Source organism: Lathyrus oleraceus, chromosome 3 (assembly GCF_024323335.1).
Source record: "Lathyrus oleraceus cultivar Zhongwan6 chromosome 3, CAAS_Psat_ZW6_1.0, whole genome shotgun sequence".
In the NCBI taxonomy this organism is placed as follows: Eukaryota; Viridiplantae; Streptophyta; class Magnoliopsida; order Fabales; family Fabaceae; genus Lathyrus; species Lathyrus oleraceus.
In genome coordinates, this window is record NC_066581.1 from 203,219,900 (window position 1) to 203,227,402 (window position 7,503).

Genomic DNA, 7,503 nt, shown 5'->3' on the forward strand with positions numbered 1-7,503 from the left:
AGAATTTTAGGTGAATTGAGCTTATTATATGTGCAAAATTAGTATTTTAATGTTATGGTGTATGAGCAAAAGAGCACTTAAAATAGTATGTGGTGTGTATTATATAGTGTGGACATTTAAAATTGTCTCCGTGAAATAGGAGATCTTACACGAGTCGTCGTCTGATAATATCTAATAGTAAGAAATGTGTTGGAGGTTAGAGTTACGTATTTTCGACTAGGGTGAGGTCTGACATGTTTTGTGCGTCTTTTCGTGCAATGCTTACTACTAGACCTTTTATTATGGGTCTTAGGAACGACTCAGAACAATTATCCAAAAAGCCTTTGTTCCTACCCATAGAACAAGGGTTTATCATGCATGTCTTCAGTCAGCCCTATAGCAAAAGGGAGTGGAAGAGCTTGGATGGGACATCAATAACATTAGCAACATGGACATTAAATATCTCCCTCTTGATCGATAATGTTTTGAGGGGAGTATCGACATGTGGCCATAAGTTTGGCAATAACAATGTCTTCCTCTACTGGGATATTCGAGTGATTTGAACAATCTAAGGTAAGATCTCAATCATTGGTGGTGCATCCCAACATTTATTATTGTGGATCGTAAGATTGTCTTTGTTAGAGGATATATAAGGAGTCTTAGGGTTATCATCTCCTCTTTTACCACTCGCAAACATCAAGAGTTTTTCTTATGTGTTTGCAACTTCTTTCATCTTCGTCAGTATTCTCTGGTTAGCCCTTATTTTGACACATTCGTGATACCTTTTTTGCGGAGAATAAAACGTGCAAGACATCAAGTTCACCTTTTCCAAGTAACACCTTAAAATCTTTCTTTCTTTTAGTATTTGTTTATTTTCCCAGGGTTTCGGGCAAAGAGAGTTATGGAATACTTGAAGGAGGAAATCATCCTCGAATATGGAATGTTGAGTGGCAATATATGTAACACCCTAAATCCCAAAACTTATATATAAAGGATTACTCGACAACTTAAGGTGTCACCAACGACAATCCTTCAACACAGCACGGACATTTTGAAAACACACAACAGAAAATAAACAACATGCAATACATGTCATCGCATGCTCACCTTCACTCAGGATATCATCGCAGTGGAATCATATTAAACACGGTAATAAAGCATATCAACTTCAAATTAGGTCTTATAAAGACTTAATCTTTCAGAAAGGATTTCAATATCCCAATCTTAACAACTTCAAAATAATTCAACATAATAGTTATTATACTTCAACGAAACAAGTAAGTCAACATCAAACATAAGAAAAGAAAACATCATCCGCCCTCAGTGTTACAGAATCAGAGCATAGCGACTAAAATAAAAGCGACAACTAATGAAAATAACTCCATGAGCTATTTCTCACTCACAACGACAACTTTGCTCCTGAGTAACCGCAAGATGTCCATGGTGAACAACATCAAAGCAAAGGGGGTGAGAATTCACATCAATAAATTATAAACTGTAAAGTAGAATTAAAACATCTACTCATACAACAACAATCACACAACATCATTCTCACACCCAATCCATCAACATACACAAACAATCACATATTCATCATTTAAATTATGAGACTCATAACTTCGATCGGACTCATATGTATGTGGTATCAGATCATCGTCAATAGGTTTACTTAGGAATCAGATTCACCCTGCTCGAACCCCGAATTCACACTGCTCAGATTCGGGACAAGCCACTAATTCATCCCGCTCGGAGTGTAACTTGCCTCTTTAATCAACAAGAACGACATAATAAATGCATGTCACAACACGCCAATGCAACAACAACATAATGTTTAAAGTCTCCTCCTGACAATAAATAAAACATGCATTGACCCAACGATAATAGTTTCCCTCCCGAATTATCATCCCACAACAACATACTCAAAATTCAACAACATAACTCGTGCTCATACAGCAACATACCATCATCAGAATTCACAGAAATTATCACAACATCATCATCACGCATACACATATCTGTCATTCATCAATAAGTCATAAATTCGATTAAAAACATGTTTAATCGTTAAATCATACCAAGCATCATTTAAACAGTACTAACAAAGTCTAATAGTACCTAAAATATTCACAAAAGTCAAAGAATCAAAATCTTAATCATCAAAACAAGTATATACGCTCATTGTAGACTCATGACAGGTTACCTATCACGACCATGTCGCATGTCACCGTCCCCACTACTGTAGGACGTCACCTATGTGAAACCGGCTTGAAACACATGTCTGGGCAGCATGACGGGTTACTCGTCACCAGTGTGACACCCATCAGCACCCTTAAAACCTCATTATGTCACCTATGTGACTACCGACTTGGAAATCAAGTCTGGGCAGCATGATGGGTTACCCATCATCAGCGTGACGCCCGTCACCACACTAAAACCTGCAAAATCTCGTATTCTTAAATGGAGTTCACTGCAGAACTCCAATTTATCATCCAAGCATCCAAAATTGAACCAAAACCGCACACACAGGTTACATACTCAACAATGGCATATAATTTCATCAAATTAACACCTTTATTCATGGTTTTCAGTAAATCGTATCATTCTCAAACCTTCAAAATAACAACAATGGTGGATATGTGTTGGTCCATCAAAACAGAATTTGTCATACAACTTGGTACACAAATTTCATCATCAAACATCATAACATATGGCAAATCAATCATCCTTAACAGAATTTTATTAAAATCCCAAAGCCCTATTAGAGGTTAATGACTCCTTAATTCTACCAGTTATGCATATACCAATTATTGAGATAGTTATCCCCCTTACCTGATTATCCTAGTGTTAGCTCATAATTTTGACGCCCATTTTAGAGTTACAAAATGGAAATCCCATGTGAAGATGTTTTCGACTGAATCTGATATTAGAGAGCTCTAGTCGAAAGTCCCTGGATGAGAAGGGCTAGTGTGCAGTTAGGACTTAGAAATGTTCTTTCATGTTTTGAAGATTGTTTCGACTGGAGATTAAAAATTCAAATAAATGAGAGAACTTTGTTCTTATATGAAACTGCTGAAGGTACACGTGGAGCATAATGGATAGTTGCATCCATGCAAAGTGCCATTTGTCTCGACGTGATTAAGGGGCAGTTCAAAACATTTATTTCGATTAGTATAAATAGAAGGTCTTAGTGTTAGGATCAGTGTGTGTCAAAGTGTCTACAAAGTCTGTAAAATTTACCAATTACCCGTGTGAAGAGGAACCGTAAATTAAGAAATGTACGTTTGTTTTACACCATTGTCAGTTGCTTTGAAGTAATACAATTTATCTTCATCTTTTCCAGAAATACTTCTTTATTTCAAATATTCTTCTTTGCTGCTAGTTATTATCATTTCTTCTACAATTTTTCTCTTTAATTTATGTTAGTCTTTTATTGTCTAAATATTTCACTTATTATTGTCATCACAATACTGTCGAAGTATTCGTATTTACTAGAATTCACTTTAAACAATTAGCACATGTCCTAGGATCAATCTGATCGATCCTGTAACTGACCAAATTTAGTAATTTGGAAGATCAACAGTTGTTTACCAACTTTCACGGTAAACACCTAGCAACAATGAAAATTTTGGTTTTATGAGTCATCTTCTTCAAACTCTAACCTTTTCCCTCCTATTAGTCTTCTAGCCTCTTCCTCTCAAATTATGCCCATAAATCTAGGTTATCTCCTAATTTATATAATTAGGGTAATCTATTTAAAATTATAAACTCACACCTTACTAACATTCTCACTTCTTCCTCCCCTCTAATTTTCATAATTCACAATTCAACCTCAGACTCTCTATATTCCATTTAATTAATTAAATTAAAATAAAACATTATTATTTTAATTATTAAAATAATTTCTAATAATTCTAGCACACTTCTACCAATTTCTAATTATACATACACTCTCATCTCGAGGTCACACACCTTCATCACCCAAACTAATTAAACCATCACATATAAGAATTAAATTAAAATACAAATAAATCAATTAAAATAATAGCTCAAAAACTGAGGTGTTACAACTCTCTCACACTTAAAGAATTTTCGTCCTCGGAAATTACCTTAAGTAAATAAATTTGGATACGACTCTCACATCTGGCTCTAGAGCTCCTAAGTCGCATTTTCACCAATTGGCCCTCCCCAAACTACTTTCACTAAGGTAATATTTTTGTGAGGGCAAAGATTCTTAGTCCTTATTTTAATGATGTCAAACCTTTTTAGTTGCTCATAATGTGTGCTTTGGACAGTGTCATCATAGAATACATTCATCCTCCAACATGCTCAAAGTATAAGTGTAATGTGTCCATGCATATAGGAGTATCTCATTGATATGAATAATGCACTTGATCATCATTGGTACCTTAGGTTCATAAAATAATGGTTTGAATTGATCAAAATACGTCTCAAAAAGCATTTTTGACAGTCTAAGAACTTTGAGTCGACTCATGATGACACTGAAATTCACCGTATTTTCGACTCTGATTTCGCATGCATTCTAGTTGTTTTATTGTTATTTTGTTATGTTATTACTATGTTTTTCTTTGTTTTCAGGTTTTCAATCTAATCGGAGCCCCGATCGAGAAAAGGAGCGAAAATGAGCTAAAAAGCCATAAAATCAGCATTTTACACTTGTGGCTCCCACTGTGGCGGGAACCATGGGTCCAGCCATGACGTGTCCCAGTCTCAACCTCTCCTCAACTGCCACGCCTCCCACGATCTCCCCTTGGGCACTTCAATTTCCTCCTGTGGCGGGCGCCATGATGTTGTGGCGGGCGCCACAAGAACAAAATGGTTCCCGCCCATTTTCAAACTTAGGGGCATCCTTGTAATCTCCATGTTTTATTCTTGCCTATAAATAGAGCCTTGATTTTATTTGTTTAAGCATCCAAACTTAGTTACAACTAGGCATATATCAATATTGTGTAAAAGTGGTAATCGCTTCACATCGGAGTGTTGCCACACTATGTAATCGAGTCTGTAATCGAGTTTGGAGCACTTTGGAAGGAAGTTTAATCTTGCCGCCATTTTCATTTTTGTTTCGCACTTTATTCGACCCTCCGATTGGAGCAGGTTTTATTGCTTTACCTTTGTCTACTTTATTTTCCCGCACCGCCTTTATTTTGTTTACTTTCCCGCACTCGCACTTTACATTGTTTATTTCCTGCACTGCCTTTATTTTGTTTACTTTCCCACACTGCCTTTATTTTGTTTATTTTCCCGCACTGCCTTTATTTTATTTACTTTCCCGCACTTGCACTTTACTTTGTTTATTTCTCGCACTGCACTACTTTCCTTTATTTCTTGCACCGCACTAATTTTATTTACTTTCCTGCACCCGCACTACTTTAATTTATTTTCCGCACTCGCACTACTTTTATTTACTTTCCTACACTCGCACTTATTACCTTTCTTTTAAAAAAGTCTTTTATTTATCCGTTTTTATAATAAAAATTAAAATGTATTTTTACTTTACCATGTCTAGCTAAACCTATAAAGGTTAGAATGTAAGGATCGTAATTGAACCGATAATCCGTACAATTGTTCGTAGAAACACTTAAGGGCTATTTTGACTTTCAACTTAAGTTTTCCCGCACTTAATTTCTGTTGGGTAAGATCGAAAGTCGTCCGACGTCTGTTTAAACTTAGTTGTTTTTAACTATTTCAAATACAACGAAAGCGCTTTCTTTAATTCATTAGGAGTTTTTAACTTAAAAAGAAAAGTGATTTTAAAACTATTTTCGGACGCGTTTATAAGTTTAGAGTCTGGTTCGTGAGAACCTCTTTTGGTTAAGAAATCCAGGTCAAAATACTTTTCAACTTAGTCAAGACACTATATTTCTTAAAAGTAGGTTTACTACTCTAACGCAATGCACGCCTTTTTATAAGTGACAATAAGAGGGTTTGATTAGGGAGTACAACTCGGTTCTGAATACGTGAAAGTGACAATTCCCGTTAAATTAGTTCTTTTCAAAGTAGGAAACACTGCCCATAAGTAATTCTATTAGCAAGTACTTGGATTATTAATTGATTATGTGAATTACATTCGAACCCGTCTTTATAAATTGAATTTAATTTAATACTTTATTTTTCATTGTGCACTCTTAAAAACCCTGTTTCGATTACCTTAGATAAACACCGTAACAATAGATAACGATAGATTGACATTTGGTCTCTGTGGATTCGACAATCTTTTATATTACTCTGACGCGTTCGTATACTTGCGAAAAACACGCATCAAGTTTTTGGCGCCGTTGTCGGGGACCAATTTCGTCAAATTTCGTACCCTGTTATTATATCGTTTAGACTTAGGTTGTTACCTGTCGGTCAATGCGAAGGACTCGTAGCACCAGAAGCTTAATAGATCCTCTAGCGGAACCTGAACGTTACGCTCGCGCACGTTTATTTTTCCGTAGAATTAGGAGAGCTATGGTCAAAGATCAAAATCAAAGACCTCTTAAGGATTTCGCCCAACCATCCAACGAAGAACCTAGTTCTAGTATAGTAAACCCAACCATCCCAGCTAATAATTTCGAACTTAAACCCTCCCTGTTGCAACTAGTGCAACAGAGACAATTCACAGGTCTTGCTACTGAGAACCCAAACCAACATTTAAAAACCTTTCTCCAATTAGCGAACACTTTTAAAACCAATGGAGCTTCTCCTGAGGCAACCCGTTTAAGATTATTCCCTTTCTCCCTCAGAGATAAAGCCCTATCATGGTTAGATTCCCTTCCACCCAATTCCATAATAACTTGGGAAAACCTTAGAAAAGTATTCCTTGCTAGATACTTTCCCCCAAGTAAGACCGCCGTTCTTCGAAACCTAATAACCAGGTTTACCCAGAATCAAGGAGAATCGTTGTTTGAAGCTTGGGAGAGATATAAAGAGATGTTGAGAGCATGCCCACATCATGGTTTAGAAAATTGGTTAATCATTCAGACCTTCTATAATGGACTTCACTATAACACTAAGATGACCATCGACGCTGCCGCAGGCGACGCACTGATGAACAAACCTTACCCTGAAGCTAGTGCCCTCATCGAAGATATGGCTCAAAACCATCAATCATGGGGAGTTGAACGAGCGACAGTTGAGAAGAAGGAAGCCTAAGGAGGAGTACATGAGTTAAGCTCTAAAGACATTATGCAAGCTAAAATGGACGCGTTGGCCCTCAAGGTTGAGCATATGTGTATAAACCCGAATACTGCAGCTGCAGTTTCGTCGGATTGTGAGATATATGGAACCAAAGGACACCAATCTACAGAATGCAGTCTCTTAAACGAAACCAAATCTGAGCAAGTGAACTACGCCCAAGGGAACCCATATTCGAATACCTACAACCCTGGATGGAGAAATCACCAGAACTTCTCCTATAAGAACAATAACCATATCCAAAATACTGCACCTCCGAGACAACCAGGTTACCAAGCCCCAAGACCAAATCAACCTATGCAACTTGTGCCACCAAAGCCGAGCCTT

The 7,503-nt window shown here is 36.8% G+C and overlaps 1 non-coding gene across 1 annotated transcript; it reads right to left on the reverse strand.

Moving 5' to 3' along the window:
* Positions 1–6,834: 6,834 nt before the first annotated feature.
* Positions 6,835–6,941, reverse strand: LOC127133074 (small nucleolar RNA R71). Its single transcript, XR_007807069.1, has one exon. It is a non-coding gene; the product is annotated as a small nucleolar RNA R71 (small nucleolar RNA).
* Between the last annotated feature and the right edge of the window lie 562 nt (positions 6,942–7,503).